The sequence below is a fragment of the Triturus cristatus genome, chromosome 4_1 (assembly GCF_964204655.1).
Source record: "Triturus cristatus chromosome 4_1, aTriCri1.1, whole genome shotgun sequence".
NCBI classification, from domain to species: Eukaryota; Metazoa; Chordata; class Amphibia; order Caudata; family Salamandridae; genus Triturus; species Triturus cristatus.
In genome coordinates, this window is record NC_140585.1 from 150,486,365 (window position 1) to 150,503,797 (window position 17,433).

The 17,433-nt window shown below is 35.9% G+C and overlaps 19 non-coding genes across 19 annotated transcripts; all 19 read left to right on the forward strand.

Moving 5' to 3' along the window:
• The first annotated feature begins 390 nt into the window (after positions 1 to 390).
• TRNAK-UUU (transfer RNA lysine (anticodon UUU)) lies at positions 391 to 463 on the forward strand. The gene has a single exon. It is a non-coding gene; the product is annotated as a tRNA-Lys (tRNA).
• Positions 464 to 1,741: 1,278 nt separating this feature from the next.
• Positions 1,742 to 1,832, forward strand: TRNAR-UCU (transfer RNA arginine (anticodon UCU)). The gene is given in 2 exon segments: positions 1,742 to 1,778; positions 1,797 to 1,832. It is a non-coding gene; the product is annotated as a tRNA-Arg (tRNA).
• An 873-nt stretch (positions 1,833 to 2,705) lies between these two features.
• Positions 2,706 to 2,796, forward strand: TRNAR-UCU (transfer RNA arginine (anticodon UCU)). The gene is given in 2 exon segments: positions 2,706 to 2,742; positions 2,761 to 2,796. It is a non-coding gene; the product is annotated as a tRNA-Arg (tRNA).
• Positions 2,797 to 3,255: 459 nt separating this feature from the next.
• On the forward strand, positions 3,256 to 3,328 carry TRNAK-UUU (transfer RNA lysine (anticodon UUU)). Its single transcript has one exon. It is a non-coding gene; the product is annotated as a tRNA-Lys (tRNA).
• Positions 3,329 to 4,606: 1,278 nt separating this feature from the next.
• TRNAR-UCU (transfer RNA arginine (anticodon UCU)) lies at positions 4,607 to 4,697 on the forward strand. The gene is given in 2 exon segments: positions 4,607 to 4,643; positions 4,662 to 4,697. It is a non-coding gene; the product is annotated as a tRNA-Arg (tRNA).
• Positions 4,698 to 5,570: 873 nt separating this feature from the next.
• Positions 5,571 to 5,661, forward strand: TRNAR-UCU (transfer RNA arginine (anticodon UCU)). Its single transcript is given in 2 exon segments — positions 5,571 to 5,607; positions 5,626 to 5,661. It is a non-coding gene; the product is annotated as a tRNA-Arg (tRNA).
• A 459-nt stretch (positions 5,662 to 6,120) lies between these two features.
• Positions 6,121 to 6,193, forward strand: TRNAK-UUU (transfer RNA lysine (anticodon UUU)). Its single transcript has one exon. It is a non-coding gene; the product is annotated as a tRNA-Lys (tRNA).
• A 1,277-nt stretch (positions 6,194 to 7,470) lies between these two features.
• On the forward strand, positions 7,471 to 7,561 carry TRNAR-UCU (transfer RNA arginine (anticodon UCU)). The gene is given in 2 exon segments: positions 7,471 to 7,507; positions 7,526 to 7,561. It is a non-coding gene; the product is annotated as a tRNA-Arg (tRNA).
• A 459-nt stretch (positions 7,562 to 8,020) lies between these two features.
• TRNAK-UUU (transfer RNA lysine (anticodon UUU)) lies at positions 8,021 to 8,093 on the forward strand. The gene has a single exon. It is a non-coding gene; the product is annotated as a tRNA-Lys (tRNA).
• A 341-nt stretch (positions 8,094 to 8,434) lies between these two features.
• TRNAR-UCU (transfer RNA arginine (anticodon UCU)) lies at positions 8,435 to 8,525 on the forward strand. Its single transcript is given in 2 exon segments — positions 8,435 to 8,471; positions 8,490 to 8,525. It is a non-coding gene; the product is annotated as a tRNA-Arg (tRNA).
• A 1,063-nt stretch (positions 8,526 to 9,588) lies between these two features.
• Positions 9,589 to 9,661, forward strand: TRNAK-UUU (transfer RNA lysine (anticodon UUU)). Its single transcript has one exon. It is a non-coding gene; the product is annotated as a tRNA-Lys (tRNA).
• Positions 9,662 to 10,002: 341 nt separating this feature from the next.
• Positions 10,003 to 10,093, forward strand: TRNAR-UCU (transfer RNA arginine (anticodon UCU)). The gene is given in 2 exon segments: positions 10,003 to 10,039; positions 10,058 to 10,093. It is a non-coding gene; the product is annotated as a tRNA-Arg (tRNA).
• An 872-nt stretch (positions 10,094 to 10,965) lies between these two features.
• On the forward strand, positions 10,966 to 11,056 carry TRNAR-UCU (transfer RNA arginine (anticodon UCU)). The gene is given in 2 exon segments: positions 10,966 to 11,002; positions 11,021 to 11,056. It is a non-coding gene; the product is annotated as a tRNA-Arg (tRNA).
• Positions 11,057 to 12,452: 1,396 nt separating this feature from the next.
• On the forward strand, positions 12,453 to 12,525 carry TRNAK-UUU (transfer RNA lysine (anticodon UUU)). The gene has a single exon. It is a non-coding gene; the product is annotated as a tRNA-Lys (tRNA).
• Positions 12,526 to 12,866: 341 nt separating this feature from the next.
• TRNAR-UCU (transfer RNA arginine (anticodon UCU)) lies at positions 12,867 to 12,957 on the forward strand. The gene is given in 2 exon segments: positions 12,867 to 12,903; positions 12,922 to 12,957. It is a non-coding gene; the product is annotated as a tRNA-Arg (tRNA).
• A 1,396-nt stretch (positions 12,958 to 14,353) lies between these two features.
• On the forward strand, positions 14,354 to 14,426 carry TRNAK-UUU (transfer RNA lysine (anticodon UUU)). The gene has a single exon. It is a non-coding gene; the product is annotated as a tRNA-Lys (tRNA).
• Positions 14,427 to 14,767: 341 nt separating this feature from the next.
• TRNAR-UCU (transfer RNA arginine (anticodon UCU)) lies at positions 14,768 to 14,858 on the forward strand. The gene is given in 2 exon segments: positions 14,768 to 14,804; positions 14,823 to 14,858. It is a non-coding gene; the product is annotated as a tRNA-Arg (tRNA).
• Positions 14,859 to 15,730: 872 nt separating this feature from the next.
• Positions 15,731 to 15,821, forward strand: TRNAR-UCU (transfer RNA arginine (anticodon UCU)). The gene is given in 2 exon segments: positions 15,731 to 15,767; positions 15,786 to 15,821. It is a non-coding gene; the product is annotated as a tRNA-Arg (tRNA).
• Positions 15,822 to 17,217: 1,396 nt separating this feature from the next.
• TRNAK-UUU (transfer RNA lysine (anticodon UUU)) lies at positions 17,218 to 17,290 on the forward strand. The gene has a single exon. It is a non-coding gene; the product is annotated as a tRNA-Lys (tRNA).
• The last annotated feature ends 143 nt before the right edge of the window (positions 17,291 to 17,433 follow it).

The window sequence follows — 17,433 nt, forward strand, 5'->3', positions numbered from 1 at the left end:
CAAAATCATTTGCTAAAAAAGGTCAGTAAAAGGAAGTCTATTTTAAAGAGACACCGTTCAATTTGGGTAATCTATGCAGAAGAGGAAATTGTCAGCTGTACTAATGAAAATATAATTTACTCGGAAGTAAGATTTTGGGCCCTTCCTTAATTTTACCATGTCAATAAACACATATGAATTTGACGTCAGCAAAAAAATGAGATAGTAGCAACTTCAGGACTAAAAATAAGGTTACATTTACTGAAGAAATTTCAAATGCTTGAAATATCAATTCATTATTATATTCTAGTGTATTTGGTACCTTCTTCAGGTAACCATCTTAAGAAACATAGCATTAGTTGGGACACTGCCAAATTTTGATTAGGTGATTTTGAGGTTTGCTGTATCAGAGCCTGGATAGCTCAGTCGGTAGAGCATCAGACTTTTAATCTGAGGGTCCAGGGTTCAAGTCCCTGTTCAGGCGGTTTGTTTAAAGAAAATGTACTCTAATGACATGCTCTTTTCAGGATCCAATGAACGAGTAGTCCCATTAGAGTAATTGCAAGTTACTCTTAATGGAGCCATTAAATACCCATCGGTCGTGTACCATTTGACAAGAGTTAAGAAGACTTACCGCAACGGTATCATGTCGTTTGAGATGTTGATTATCTTTTCCCCAATTCAATGTTCAAAATGGAACCCTGCTTATAGTTTCCAAATCACTTTATAAAGTTGGTCAACCGCTGATAGCTCATCTTTTTATTTGAGAATTTCTGTTCACCTTGTTGAATCAGGTTGGATCTCTGGTGCAATGGATAGCGGCTTGGGGTTCTAGGCGAATGTAGAGAAAGCATTCAAAGTCTTTGGGTTGGAATACTAGCTGGGTCAGTTTTATCCCTCCTTTATCTTATAACTAATTGAAACAGTAACAAACAATGCCTGCTTCTGCATAACCAGAGACATTTACCAAAACGGCAGTGAAAGAAAGTCTATTTAAACAGACACTGTTTGCTTTGAAAATGTTGCATAATCTATGCCCAAGAGTAAATTTCCAGTTATACTGCTGGACATGTAATTTAGTACCTAGTAATAGTATTTGGCCTTTTACTAATTTCACAATGTCAATTTAGAGACATGATTTCTAAGTCAGCCGAAAATGAGATAGAACGAATTTCAGGATTTAAAATAGATTACGTGTGCTGCTGAAATTTCAAATGCTTGAAATATCAATTAATTATTAAACTCTACATATTTGATTGCTAATATATGTAACCATATTAAGAATTAAAGTGTAGGTTGGTGTGCGTCCACATCATTTTTAGCTGATTTTTAGTTGCAGTGTTGCAGAGCCTGGATAGCTCAGTCGGTAGAGCATCAGACTTTTAATCTGAGGGTCCAGGGTTCAAGTCTCTGTTCAGGCGGTCGGCTACTTTAAAGAAAAAGTATTCTGATTGTACATTCTTTTTGTGTTCCACTGCATGATGAATAAGATATTCCATTACCAAAATTAAAAAAAAACGTCTTTCATGGAGAAGTGAAAAACCCATCTGTCTCATATATCAGATGACGATACACTAAACTTAAGTTGTATGCAGACTTACCAACTGTATCATGTAGTTTGACACGGTGAATAACTTTTACCCAATTCAATATTCAAAATATAGCCATGGTTATAGTATCCAATGAACTTTATAAAGTTGATCAACAGCTCAAAGCTCATTATTTCATTTCTGAATATCTGTGCACCTCACTCAAGCAGATTGGCTCTGTGGCGCAATGGATAGCGCATTGGACTTCTAGGTGAATGTCAAGAAGGTATTCAAAGGCTGTGGGTTCGAATCCCACCAGAGTCAGTTTTATCCCTGTTTATTTCATAACTATTTAAAGAAGTTATAAGCGATGCATGCATGCTTCTGCTTCACCAAAATCATTTGCTAAAAAAGGTCAGTAAAAGGAAGTCTATTTTAAAGAGACACCGTTCAATTTGGGTAATCTATGCAGAAGAGGAAATTGTCAGCTGTACTGATGAAAATATAATTTACTCGGAAGTAAGATTTTGGGCCCTTCCTTAATTTTACCATGTCAATAAACACATATGAATTTGACGTCAGCAAAAAAATGAGATAGTAGCAACTTCAGGACTAAAAATAAGGTTACATTTACTGAAGAAATTTCAAATGCTTGAAATATCAATTCATTATTATATTCTAGTGTATTTGGTACCTTCTTCAGGTAACCATCTTAAGAAACATAGCGTTAGTTGGGACACTGCCAAATTTTGATTAGGTGATTTTGAGGTTTGCTGTATCAGAGCCTGGATAGCTCAGTCAGTAGAGCATCAGACTTTTAATCTGAGGGTCCAGGGTTCAAGTCCCCGTTCAGGCAGTAGGCTACTTTAAAGAAAAAGTATTCTGATTGTACATTCTTTTTGTGTTCCACTGCATGATGAATAAGATATTCCATTACCAAAATTTAAAAAAAACGTCTTTCATGGAGAAGTGAAAAACCCATCTGTCTCATATATCAGATGATGATACACTAAACTTAAGTTGTATGCAGACTTACCAACTGTATCATGTAGTTTGACACGGTGAATAACTTTTACCCAATTCAATATTCAAAATATAGCCATGGTTATAGTATCCAATGAACTTTATAAAGTTGATCAACAGCTCAAAGCTCATTATTTCATTTCTGAATATCTGTGCACCTCACTCAAGCAGATTGGCTCTGTGGCGCAATGGATAGCGCGTTGGACTTCTAGGTGAATGTCAAGAAGGTATTCAAAGGCTGTGGGTTCGAATCCCACCAGAGTCAGTTTTATCCCTGTGTATTTCATAACTATTTAAAGAAGTTATAAGCGATGCATGCATGCTTCTGCTTCACCAAAATCATTTGCTAAAAAAGGTCAGTAAAAGGAAGTCTATTTTAAAGAGACACCGTTCAATTTGGGTAATCTATGCAGAAGAGGAAATTGTCAGCTGTACTAATGAAAATATAATTTACTCGGAAGTAAGATTTTGGGCCCTTCCTTAATTTTACCATGTCAATAAACACATATGAATTTGACGTCAGCAAAAAAATGAGATAGTAGCAACTTCAGGACTAAAAATAAGGTTACATTTACTGAAGAAATTTCAAATGCTTGAAATATCAATTCATTATTATATTCTAGTGTATTTGGTACCTTCTTCAGGTAACCATCTTAAGAAACATAGCATTAGTTGGGACACTGCCAAATTTTGATTAGGTGATTTTGAGGTTTGCTGTATCAGAGCCTGGATAGCTCAGTCGGTAGAGCATCAGACTTTTAATCTGAGGGTCCAGGGTTCAAGTCCCTGTTCAGGCGGTTTGTTTAAAGAAAATGTACTCTAATGACATGCTCTTTTCAGGATCCAATGAACGAGTAGTCCCATTAGAGTAATTGCAAGTTACTCTTAATGGAGCCATTAAATACCCATCGGTCGTGTACCATTTGACAAGAGTTAAGAAGACTTACCGCAACGGTATCATGTCGTTTGAGATGTTGATTATCTTTTCCCCAATTCAATGTTCAAAATGGAACCCTGCTTATAGTTTCCAAATCACTTTATAAAGTTGGTCAACCGCTGATAGCTCATCTTTTTATTTGAGAATTTCTGTTCACCTTGTTGAATCAGGTTGGATCTCTGGTGCAATGGATAGCGGCTTGGGGTTCTAGGCGAATGTAGAGAAAGCATTCAAAGTCTTTGGGTTGGAATACTAGCTGGGTCAGTTTTATCCCTCCTTTATCTTATAACTAATTGAAACAGTAACAAACAATGCCTGCTTCTGCATAACCAGAGACATTTACCAAAACGGCAGTGAAAGAAAGTCTATTTAAACAGACACTGTTTGCTTTGAAAATGTTGCATAATCTATGCCCAAGAGTAAATTTCCAGTTATACTGCTGGACATGTAATTTAGTACCTAGTAATAGTATTTGGCCTTTTACTAATTTCACAATGTCAATTTAGAGACATGATTTCTAAGTCAGCCGAAAATGAGATAGAACGAATTTCAGGATTTAAAATAGATTACGTGTGCTGCTGAAATTTCAAATGCTTGAAATATCAATTAATTATTAAACTCTACATATTTGATTGCTAATATATGTAACCATATTAAGAATTAAAGTGTAGGTTGGTGTGCGTCCACATCATTTTTAGCTGATTTTTAGTTGCAGTGTTGCAGAGCCTGGATAGCTCAGTCGGTAGAGCATCAGACTTTTAATCTGAGGGTCCAGGGTTCAAGTCTCTGTTCAGGCGGTCGGCTACTTTAAAGAAAAAGTATTCTGATTGTACATTCTTTTTGTGTTCCACTGCATGATGAATAAGATATTCCATTACCAAAATTAAAAAAAAACGTCTTTCATGGAGAAGTGAAAAACCCATCTGTCTCATATATCAGATGACGATACACTAAACTTAAGTTGTATGCAGACTTACCAACTGTATCATGTAGTTTGACACGGTGAATAACTTTTACCCAATTCAATATTCAAAATATAGCCATGGTTATAGTATCCAATGAACTTTATAAAGTTGATCAACAGCTCAAAGCTCATTATTTCATTTCTGAATATCTGTGCACCTCATTCAAGCAGATTGGCTCTGTGGCGCAATGGATAGCGCATTGGACTTCTAGGTGAATGTCAAGAAGGTATTCAAAGGCTGTGGGTTCGAATCCCACCAGAGTCAGTTTTATCCCTGTTTATTTCATAACTATTTAAAGAAGTTATAAGCGATGCATGCATGCTTCTGCTTCACCAAAATCATTTGCTAAAAAAGGTCAGTAAAAGGAAGTCTATTTTAAAGAGACACCGTTCAATTTGGGTAATCTATGCAGAAGAGGAAATTGTCAGCTGTACTGATGAAAATATAATTTACTCGGAAGTAAGATTTTGGGCCCTTCCTTAATTTTACCATGTCAATAAACACATATGAATTTGACGTCAGCAAAAAAATGAGATAGTAGCAACTTCAGGACTAAAAATAAGGTTACATTTACTGAAGAAATTTCAAATGCTTGAAATATCAATTCATTATTATATTCTAGTGTATTTGGTACCTTCTTCAGGTAACCATCTTAAGAAACATAGCGTTAGTTGGGACACTGCCAAATTTTGATTAGGTGATTTTGAGGTTTGCTGTATCAGAGCCTGGATAGCTCAGTCAGTAGAGCATCAGACTTTTAATCTGAGGGTCCAGGGTTCAAGTCCCCGTTCAGGCAGTAGGCTACTTTAAAGAAAAAGTATTCTGATTGTACATTCTTTTTGTGTTCCACTGCATGATGAATAAGATATTCCATTACCAAAATTTAAAAAAAACGTCTTTCATGGAGAAGTGAAAAACCCATCTGTCTCATATATCAGATGATGATACACTAAACTTAAGTTGTATGCAGACTTACCAACTGTATCATGTAGTTTGACACGGTGAATAACTTTTACCCAATTCAATATTCAAAATATAGCCATGGTTATAGTATCCAATGAACTTTATAAAGTTGATCAACAGCTCAAAGCTCATTATTTCATTTCTGAATATCTGTGCACCTCACTCAAGCAGATTGGCTCTGTGGCGCAATGGATAGCGCGTTGGACTTCTAGGTGAATGTCAAGAAGGTATTCAAAGGCTGTGGGTTCGAATCCCACCAGAGTCAGTTTTATCCCTGTGTATTTCATAACTATTTAAAGAAGTTATAAGCGATGCATGCATGCTTCTGCTTCACCAAAATCATTTGCTAAAAAAGGTCAGTAAAAGGAAGTCTATTTTAAAGAGACACCGTTCAATTTGGGTAATCTATGCAGAAGAGGAAATTGTCAGCTGTACTAATGAAAATATAATTTACTCGGAAGTAAGATTTTGGGCCCTTCCTTAATTTTACCATGTCAATAAACACATATGAATTTGACGTCAGCAAAAAAATGAGATAGTAGCAACTTCAGGACTAAAAATAAGGTTACATTTACTGAAGAAATTTCAAATGCTTGAAATATCAATTCATTATTATATTCTAGTGTATTTGGTACCTTCTTCAGGTAACCATCTTAAGAAACATAGCATTAGTTGGGACACTGCCAAATTTTGATTAGGTGATTTTGAGGTTTGCTGTATCAGAGCCTGGATAGCTCAGTCGGTAGAGCATCAGACTTTTAATCTGAGGGTCCAGGGTTCAAGTCCCTGTTCAGGCGGTTTGTTTAAAGAAAATGTACTCTAATGACATGCTCTTTTCAGGATCCAATGAACGAGTAGTCCCATTAGAGTAATTGCAAGTTACTCTTAATGGAGCCATTAAATACCCATCGGTCGTGTACCATTTGACAAGAGTTAAGAAGACTTACCGCAACGGTATCATGTCGTTTGAGATGTTGATTATCTTTTCCCCAATTCAATGTTCAAAATGGAACCCTGCTTATAGTTTCCAAATCACTTTATAAAGTTGGTCAACCGCTGATAGCTCATCTTTTTATTTGAGAATTTCTGTTCACCTTGTTGAATCAGGTTGGATCTCTGGTGCAATGGATAGCGGCTTGGGGTTCTAGGCGAATGTAGAGAAAGCATTCAAAGTCTTTGGGTTGGAATACTAGCTGGGTCAGTTTTATCCCTCCTTTATCTTATAACTAATTGAAACAGTAACAAACAATGCCTGCTTCTGCATAACCAGAGACATTTACCAAAACGGCAGTGAAAGAAAGTCTATTTAAACAGACACTGTTTGCTTTGAAAATGTTGCATAATCTATGCCCAAGAGTAAATTTCCAGTTATACTGCTGGACATGTAATTTAGTACCTAGTAATAGTATTTGGCCTTTTACTAATTTCACAATGTCAATTTAGAGACATGATTTCTAAGTCAGCCGAAAATGAGATAGAACGAATTTCAGGATTTAAAATAGATTACGTGTGCTGCTGAAATTTCAAATGCTTGAAATATCAATTAATTATTAAACTCTACATATTTGATTGCTAATATATGTAACCATATTAAGAATTAAAGTGTAGGTTGGTGTGCGTCCACATCATTTTTAGCTGATTTTTAGTTGCAGTGTTGCAGAGCTGGATAGCTCAGTCGGTAGAGCATCAGACTTTTAATCTGAGGGTCCAGGGTTCAAGTCCCTGTTCAGGCGGTCGGCTACTTTAAAGAAAAAGTATTCTGATTGTACATTCTTTTTGTGTTCCACTGCATGATGAATAAGATATTCCATTACCAAAATTAAAAAAAAAAGTCTTTCATGGAGAAGTGAAAAACCCATCTGTCTCATATATCAGATGACGATACACTAAACTTAAGTTTTATGCAGACTTACCAACTGTATCATGTAGTTTGACACGGTGAATAACTTTTACCCAATTCAATATTCAAAATATAGCCATGGTTATAGTATCCAATGAACTTTATAAAGTTGATCAACAGCTCAAAGCTCATTATTTCATTTCTGAATATCTGTGCACCTCATTCAAGCAGATTGGCTCTGTGGCGCAATGGATAGCGCATTGGACTTCTAGGTGAATGTCAAGAAGGTATTTAAAGGCTGTGGGTTCGAATCCCACCAGAGTCAGTTTTATCCCTGTTTATTTCATAACTATTTAAAGAAGTTATAAGCGATGCATGCATGCTTCTGCTTCACCAAAATCATTTGCTAAAAAAGGTCAGTAAAAGGAAGTCTATTTTAAAGAGACACCGTTCAATTTGGGTAATCTATGCAGAAGAGGAAATTGTCAGCTGTACTGATGAAAATATAATTTACTCGGAAGTAAGATTTTGGGCCCTTCCTTAATTTTACCATGTCAATAAACACATATGAATTTGACGTCAGCAAAAAAATGAGATAGTAGCAACTTCAGGACTAAAAATAAGGTTACATTTACTGAAGAAATTTCAAATGCTTGAAATATCAATTCATTATTATATTCTAGTGTATTTGGTACCTTATTCAGGTAACCATCTTAAGAAACATAGCGTTAGTTGGGACACTGCCAAATTTTGATTAGGTGATTTTGAGGTTTGCTGTATCAGAGCCTGGATAGCTCAGTCGGTAGAGCATCAGACTTTTAATCTGAGGGTCCAGGGTTCAAGTCCCTGTTCAGGCAGTAGGCTACTTTAAAGAAAAAGTATTCTGATTGTACATTCTTTTTGTGTTCCACTGCATGATGAATAAGATATTCCATTACCAAAATTAAAAAAAAAAGTCTTTCATGGAGAAGTGAAAAACCCATCTGTCTCATATATCAGATGACGATACACTAAACTTAAGTTGTAGGCAGACTTACCAACTGTATCATGTAGTTTGACACGGTGAATAACTTTTACCCAATTCAATATTCAAAATATAGCCATGGTTATAGTATCCAATGAACTTTATAAAGTTGATCAACAGCTCAAAGCTCATTATTTCATTTCTGAATATCTGTGCACCTCATTCAAGCAGATTGGCTCTGTGGCGCAATGGATAGCGCATTGGACTTCTAGGTGAATGTCAAGAAGGTATTCAAAGGCTGTGGGTTCGAATCCCACCAGTGTCAGTTTTATCCCTGTTTATTTCATAACTATTTAAAGAAGTTATAAGCGATGCATGCATGCTTCTGCTTCACCAAAATCATTTGCTAAAAAAGGTCAGTAAAAGGAAGTCTATTTTAAAGAGACACCGTTCAATTTGGGTAATCTATGCAGAAGAGGAAATTGTCAGCTGTACTGATGAAAATATAATTTACTCGGAAGTAAGATTTTGGGCCCTTCCTTAATTTTACCATGTCAATAAACACATATGAATTTGACGTCAGCAAAAAAATGAGATAGTAGCAACTTCAGGACTAAAAATAAGGTTACATTTACTGAAGAAATTTCAAATGCTTGAAATATCAATTCATTATTATATTCTAGTGTATTTGGTACCTTCGTCAGGTAACCATCTTAAGAAACATAGCGTTAGTTGGGACACTGCCAAATTTTGATTAGGTGATTTTGAGGTTTGCTGTATCAGAGCCTGGATAGCTCAGTCGGTAGAGCATCAGACTTTTAATCTGAGGATCCAGGGTTCAAGTCCCTGTTCAGGCGGTTTGTTTAAAGAAAATGTACTCTAATGACATGCTCTTTTCAGGATCCAATGAACGAGTAGTCCCATTATAGTAATTGCAAGTTACTCTTAATGGAGCCATTAAATACCCATCGGTCGTGTACCATTTGACAAGAGTTAAGAAGACTTACCGCAACGGCAGTGAAAGAAAGTCTATTTAAACAGACACTGTTTGCTTTGAAAATGTTGCATAATCTATGCCCAAGAGTAAATTTCCAGTTATACTGCTGGACATGTAATTTAGTACCTAGTAATAGTATTTGGCCTTTTACTAATTTCACAATGTCAATTTAGAGACATGATTTCTAAGTCAGCCGAAAATGAGATAGAACGAATTTCAGGATTTAAAATAGATTACGTGTGCTGCTGAAATTTCAAATGCTTGAAATATCAATTAATTATTAAACTCTACATATTTGATTGCTAATATATGTAACCATATTAAGAATTAAAGTGTAGGTTGGTGTGCGTCCACATCATTTTTAGCTGATTTTTAGTTGCTGTGTTGCAGAGCCTGGATAGCTCAGTCGGTAGAGCATCAGACTTTTAATCTGAGGGTCCAGGGTTCAAGTCCCTGTTCAGGCGGTCGGCTACTTTAAAGAAAAAGTATTCTGATTGTACATTCTTTTTGTGTTCCACTGCATGATGAATAAGATATTCTATTACCAAAATTAAAAAAAAACGTCTTTCATGGAGAAGTGAAAAACCCATCTGTCTCATATATCAGATGACGATACACTAAACTTAAGTTTTATGCAGACTTACCAACTGTATCATGTAGTTTGACACGGTGAATAACTTTTACCCAATTCAATATTCAAAATATAGCCATGGTTATAGTATCCAATGAACTTTATAAAGTTGATCAACAGCTCAAAGCTCATTATTTCATTTCTGAATATCTGTGCACCTCACTCAAGCAGATTGGCTCTGTGGCGCAATGGATAGCGCATTGGACTTCTAGGTGAATGTCAAGAAGGTATTCAAAGGCTGTGGGTTCGAATCCCACCAGAGTCAGTTTTATCCCTGTTTATTTCATAACTATTTAAAGAAGTTATAAGCGATGCATGCATGCTTCTGCTTCACCAAAATCATTTGCTAAAAAAGGTCAGTAAAAGGAAGTCTATTTTAAAGAGACACCGTTCAATTTGGGTAATCTATGCAGAAGAGGAAATTGTCAGCTGTACTGATGAAAATATAATTTACTCGGAAGTAAGATTTTGGGCCCTTCCTTAATTTTACCATGTCAATAAACACATATGAATTTGACGTCAGCAAAAAATGAGATAGTAGCAACTTCAGGACTAAAAATAAGGTTACATTTACTGAAGAAATTTCAAATGCTTGAAATATCAATTCATTATTATATTCTAGTGTATTTGGTACCTTCTTCAGGTAACAATCTTAAGAAACATAGCGTTAGTTGGGACACTGCCAAATTTTGATTAGGTGATTTTGAGGTTTGCTGTATCAGAGCCTGGATAGCTCAGTCGGTAGAGCATCAGACTTTTAATCTGAGGGTCCAGGGTTCAAGTCCCCGTTCAGGCGGTAGGCTACTTTAAAGAAAAAGTATTCTGATTGTACATTCTTTTTGTGTTCCACTGCATGATGAATAAGATATTCCATTACCAAAATTTAAAAAAAACGTCTTTCATGGAGAAGTGAAAAACCCATCTGTCTCATATATCAGATGATGATACACTAAACTTAAGTTGTATGCAGACTTACCAACTGTATCATGTAGTTTGACACGGTGAATAACTTTTACCCAATTCAATATTCAAAATATAGCCATGGTTATAGTATCCAATGAACTTTATAAAGTTGATCAACAGCTCAAAGCTCATTATTTCATTTCTGAATATCTGTGCACCTCACTCAAGCAGATTGGCTCTGTGGCGCAATGGATAGCGCGTTGGACTTCTAGGTGAATGTCAAGAAGGTATTCAAAGGCTGTGGGTTCGAATCCCACCAGAGTCAGTTTTATCCCTGTGTATTTCATAAATATTTAAAGAAGTTATAAGCGATGCATGCATGCTTCTGCTTCACCAAAATCATTTGCTAAAAAAGGTCAGTAAAAGGAAGTCTATTTTAAAGAGACACCGTTCAATTTGGGTAATCTATGCAGAAGAGGAAATTGTCAGCTGTACTGATGAAAATATAATTTACTCGGAAGTAAGATTTTGGGCCCTTCCTTAATTTTACCATGTCAATAAACACATATGAATTTGACGTCAGCAAAAAAATGAGATAGTAGCAACTTCAGGACTAAAAATGAGGTTACATTTACTGAAGAAATTTCAAATGCTTGAAATATCAATTCATTATTATATTCTAGTGTATTTGGTACCTTCTTCAGGTAACCATCTTAAGAAACATAGCGTTAGTTGGGACACTGCCAAATTTTGATTAGGTGATTTTGAGGTTTGCTGTATCAGAGCCTGGATAGCTCAGTCGGTAGAGCATCAGACTTTTAATCTGAGGGTCCAGGGTTTAAGTCCCTGTTCAGGCGGTTTGTTTAAAGAAAATGTACTCTAATGACATGCTCTTTTCAGGATCCAATGAACGAGTAGTCCCATTAGAGTAATTGCAAGTTACTCTTAATGGAGCCATTAAATACCCATCGGTCGTGTACCATTTGACAAGAGTTAAGAAGACTTACCGCAACGGTATCATGTCGTTTGAGATGTTGATTATCTTTTCCCCAATTCAATGTTCAAAATGGAACCCTGCTTATAGTTTCCAAATCACTTTATAAAGTTGGTCAACCGCTGATAGCTCATCTTTTTATTTGAGAATTTCTGTTCACCTTGTTGAATCAGGTTGGATCTCTGGTGCAATGGATAGCGGCTTGGGGTTCTAGGCTAATGTAGAGAAAGCATTCAAAGTCTTTGGGTTGGAATACTAGCTGGGTCAGTTTTATCCCTCCTTTATCTTATAACTAATTGAAACAGTAACAAACAATGCCTGCTTCTGCATAACCAGAGACATTTACCAAAACGGCAATGAAAGAAAGTCTATTTAAACAGACACTGTTTGCTTTGAAAATGTTGCATAATCTATGCCCAAGAGTAAATTTCCAGTTATACTGCTGGACATGTAATTTAGTACCTAGTAATAGTATTTGGCCTTTTACTAATTTCACAATGTCAATTTAGAGACATGATTTCTAAGTCAGCCGAAAATGAGATAGAACGAATTTCAGGATTTAAAATAGATTACGTGTGCTGCTGAAATTTCAAATGCTTGAAATATCAATTAATTATTAAACTCTACATATTTGATTGCTAATATATGTAACCATATTAAGAATTAAAGTGTAGGTTGGTGTGCGTCCACATCATTTTTAGCTGATTTTTAGTTGCTGTGTTGCAGAGCCTGGATAGCTCAGTCGGTAGAGCATCAGACTTTTAATCTGAGGGTCCAGGGTTCAAGTCCCTGTTCAGGCGGTCGGCTACTTTAAAGAAAAAGTATTCTGATTGTACATTCTTTTTGTGTTCCACTGCATGATGAATAAGATATTCTATTACCAAAATTAAAAAAAAACGTCTTTCATGGAGAAGTGAAAAACCCATCTGTCTCATATATCAGATGACGATACACTAAACTTAAGTTGTATGCAGACTTACCAACTGTATCATGTAGTTTGACATGGTGAATAACTTTTACCCAATTCAATATTCAAAATATAGCCATGGTTATAGTATCCAATGAACTTTATAAAGTTGATCAACAGCTCAAAGCTCATTATTTCATTTCTGAATATCTGTGCACCTCACTCAAGCAGATTGGCTCTGTGGCGCAATGGATAGCGCATTGGACTTCTAGGTGAATGTCAAGAAGGTATTCAAAGGCTGTGGGTTCGAATCCCACCAGAGTCAGTTTTATCCCTGTTTATTTCATAACTATTTAAAGAAGTTATAAGCGATGCATGCATGCTTCTGCTTCACCAAAATCATTTGCTAAAAAAGGTCAGTAAAAGGAAGTCTATTTTAAAGAGACACCGTTCAATTTGGGTAATCTATGCAGAAGAGGAAATTGTCAGCTGTACTGATGAAAATATAATTTACTCGGAAGTAAGATTTTGGGCCCTTCCTTAATTTTACCATGTCAATAAACACATATGAATTTGACGTCAGCAAAAAAATGAGATAGTAGCAACTTCAGGACTAAAAATAAGGTTACATTTACTGAAGAAATTTCAAATGCTTGAAATATCAATTCATTATTATATTCTAGTGTATTTGGTACCTTCGTCAGGTAACCATCTTAAGAAACATAGCGTTAGTTGGGACACTGCCAAATTTTGATTAGGTGATTTTGAGGTTTGCTGTATCAGAGCCTGGATAGCTCAGTCGGTAGAGCATCAGACTTTTAATCTGAGGATCCAGGGTTCAAGTCCCTGTTCAGGCGGTTTGTTTAAAGAAAATGTACTCTAATGACATGCTCTTTTCAGGATCCAATGAACGAGTAGTCCCATTATAGTAATTGCAAGTTACTCTTAATGGAGCCATTAAATACCCATCGGTCGTGTACCATTTGACAAGAGTTAAGAAGACTTACCGCAACGGTATCATGTCGTTTGAGATGTTGATTATCTTTTCCCCAATTCAATGTTCAAAATGGAACCCTGCTTATAGTTTCCAAATCACTTTATAAAGTTGGTCAACCGCTGATAGCTCATCTTTTTATTTGAGAATTTCTGTTCACCTTGTTGAATCAGGTTGGATCTCTGGTGCAATGGATAGCGGCTTGGGGTTCTAGGCTAATGTAGAGAAAGCATTCAAAGTCTTTGGGTTGCAATACTAGCTGGGTCAGTTTTATCCCTCCTTTATCTTATAACTAATTGAAACAGTAACAAACAATGCCTGCTTCTGCATAACCAGAGACATTTACCAAAACGGCAGTGAAAGAAAGTCTATTTAAACAGACACTGTTTGCTTTGAAAATGTTGCATAATCTATGCCCAAGAGTAAATTTCCAGTTATACTGCTGGACATGTAATTTAGTACCTAGTAATAGTATTTGGCCTTTTACTAATTTCACAATGTCAATTTAGAGACATGATTTCTAAGTCAGCCGAAAATGAGATAGAACGAATTTCAGGATTTAAAATAGATTACGTGTGCTGCTGAAATTTCAAATGCTTGAAATATCAATTAATTATTAAACTCTACATATTTGATTGCTAATATATGTAACCATATTAAGAATTAAAGTGTAGGTTGGTGTGCGTCCACATCATTTTTAGCTGATTTTTAGTTGCAGTGTTGCAGAGCCTGGATAGCTCAGTCGGTAGAGCATCAGACTTTTAATCTGAGGGTCCAGGGTTCAAGTCCCTGTTCAGGCGGTCGGCTACTTTAAAGAAAAAGTATTCTGATTGTACATTCTTTTTGTGTTCCACTGCATGATGAATAAGATATTCCATTACCAAAATTAAAAAAAAAAGTCTTTCATGGAGAAGTGAAAAACCCATCTGTCTCATATATCAGATGACGATACACTAAACTTAAGTTTTATGCAGACTTACCAACTGTATCATGTAGTTTGACACGGTGAATAACTTTTACCCAATTCAATATTCAAAATATAGCCATGGTTATAGTATCCAATGAACTTTATAAAGTTGATCAACAGCTCAAAGCTCATTATTTCATTTCTGAATATCTGTGCACCTCATTCAAGCAGATTGGCTCTGTGGCGCAATGGATAGCGCATTGGACTTCTAGGTGAATGTCAAGAAGGTATTCAAAGGCTGTGGGTTCGAATCCCACCAGAGTCAGTTTTATCCCTGTTTATTTCATAACTATTTAAAGAAGTTATAAGCGATGCATGCATGCTTCTGCTTCACCAAAATCATTTGCTAAAAAAGGTCAGTAAAAGGAAGTCTATTTTAAAGAGACACCGTTCAATTTGGGTAATCTATGCAGAAGAGGAAATTGTCAGCTGTACTGATGAAAATATAATTTACTCGGAAGTAAGATTTTGGGCCCTTCCTTAATTTTACCATGTCAATAAACACATATGAATTTGACGTCAGCAAAAAAATGAGATAGTAGCAACTTCAGGACTAAAAATAAGGTTACATTTACTGAAGAAATTTCAAATGCTTGAAATATCAATTCATTATTATATTCTAGTGTATTTGGTACCTTCTTCAGGTAACCATCTTAAGAAACATAGCGTTAGTTGGGACACTGCCAAATTTTGATTAGGTGATTTTGAGGTTTGCTGTATCAGAGCCTGGATAGCTCAGTCGGTAGAGCATCAGACTTTTAATCTGAGGGTCCAGGGTTCAAGTCCCCGTTCAGGCGGTAGGCTACTTTAAAGAAAAAGTATTCTGATTGTACATTCTTTTTGTGTTCCACTGCATGATGAATAAGATATTCCATTACCAAAATTAAAAAAAAACGTCTTTCATGGAGAAGTGAAAAACCCATCTGTCTCATATATCAGATGATGATACACTAAACTTAAGTTGTATGCAGACTTACCAACTGTATCATGTAGTTTGACACGGTGAATAACTTTTACCCAATTCAATATTCAAAATATAGCCATGGTTATAGTATCCAATGAACTTTAAAAGTTGATCAACAGCTCAAAGCTCATTATTTCATTTCTGAATATCTGTGCACCTCACTCAAGCAGATTGGCTCTGTGGCGCAATGGATAGCGCGTTGGACTTCTAGGTGAATGTCAAGAAGGTATTCAAAGGCTGTGGGTTCGAATCCCACCAGAGTCAGTTTTATCCCTGTGTATTTCATAACTATTTAAAGAAGTTATAAGCGATGCATGCATGCTTCTGCTTCACCAAAATCATTTGCTAAAAAAGGTCAGTAAAAGGAAGTCTATTTTAAAGAGACACCGTTCAATTTGGGTAATCTATGCAGAAGAGGAAATTGTCAGCTGTACTGATGAAAATATAATTTACTCGGAAGTAAGATTTTGGGCCCTTCCTTAATTTTACCATGTCAATAAACACATATGAATTTGACGTCAGCAAAAAAATGAGATAGTAGCAACTTCAGGACTAAAAATAAGGTTACATTTACTGAAGAAATTTCAAATGCTTGAAATATCAATTCATTATTATATTCTAGTGTATTTGGTACCTTCTTCAGGTAACCATCTTAAGAAACATAGCGTTAGTTGGGACACTGCCAAATTTTGATTAGGTGATTTTGAGGTTTGCTGTATCAGAGCCTGGATAGCTCAGTCGGTAGAGCATCAGACTTTTAATCTGAGGGTCCAGGGTTTAAGTCCCTGTTCAGGCGGTTTGTTTAAAGAAAATGTACTCTAATGACATGCTCTTTTCAGCATCCAATGAACGAGTAGTCCCATTAGAGTAATTGCAAGTTACTCTTAATGGAGCCATTAAATACCCATCGGTCGTGTACCATTTGACAAGAGTTAAGAAGACTTACCGCAACGGTATCATGTCGTTTGAGATGTTGATTATCTTTTCCCCAATTCAATGTTCAAAATGGAACCCTGCTTATAGTTTCCAAATCACTTTATAAAGTTGGTCAACCGCTGATAGCTCATCTTTTTATTTGAGAATTTCTGTTCACCTTGTTGAATCAGGTTGGATCTCTGGTGCAATGGATAGCGGCTTGGGGTTCTAGGCTAATGTAGAGAAAGCATTCAAAGTCTTTGGGTTGCAATACTAGCTGGGTCAGTTTTATCCCTCCTTTATCTTATAACTAATTGAAACAGTAACAAACAATGCCTGCTTCTGCATAACCAGAGACATTTACCAAAACGGCAGTGAAAGAAAGTCTATTTAAACAGACACTGTTTGCTTTGAAAATGTTGCATAATCTATGCCCAAGAGTAAATTTCCAGTTATACTGCTGGACATGTAATTTAGTACCTAGTAATAGTATTTGGCCTTTTACTAATTTCACAATGTCAATTTAGAGACATGATTTCTAAGTCAGCCGAAAATGAGATAGAACGAATTTCAGGATTTAAAATAGATTACGTGTGCTGCTGAAATTTCAAATGCTTGAAATATCAATTAATTATTAAACTCTACATATTTGATTGCTAATATATGTAACCATATTAAGAATTAAAGTGTAGGTTGGTGTGCGTCCACATCATTTTTAGCTGATTTTTAGTTGCTGTGTTGCAGAGCCTGGATAGCTCAGTCGGTAGAGCATCAGACTTTTAATCTGAGGGTCCAGGGTTCAAGTCCCTGTTCAGGCGGTCGGCTACTTTAAAGAAAAAGTATTCTGATTGTACATTCTTTTTGTGTTCCACTGCATGATGAATAAGATATTCTATTACCAAAATTAAAAAAAAACGTCTTTCATGGAGAAGTGAAAAACCCATCTGTCTCATATATCAGA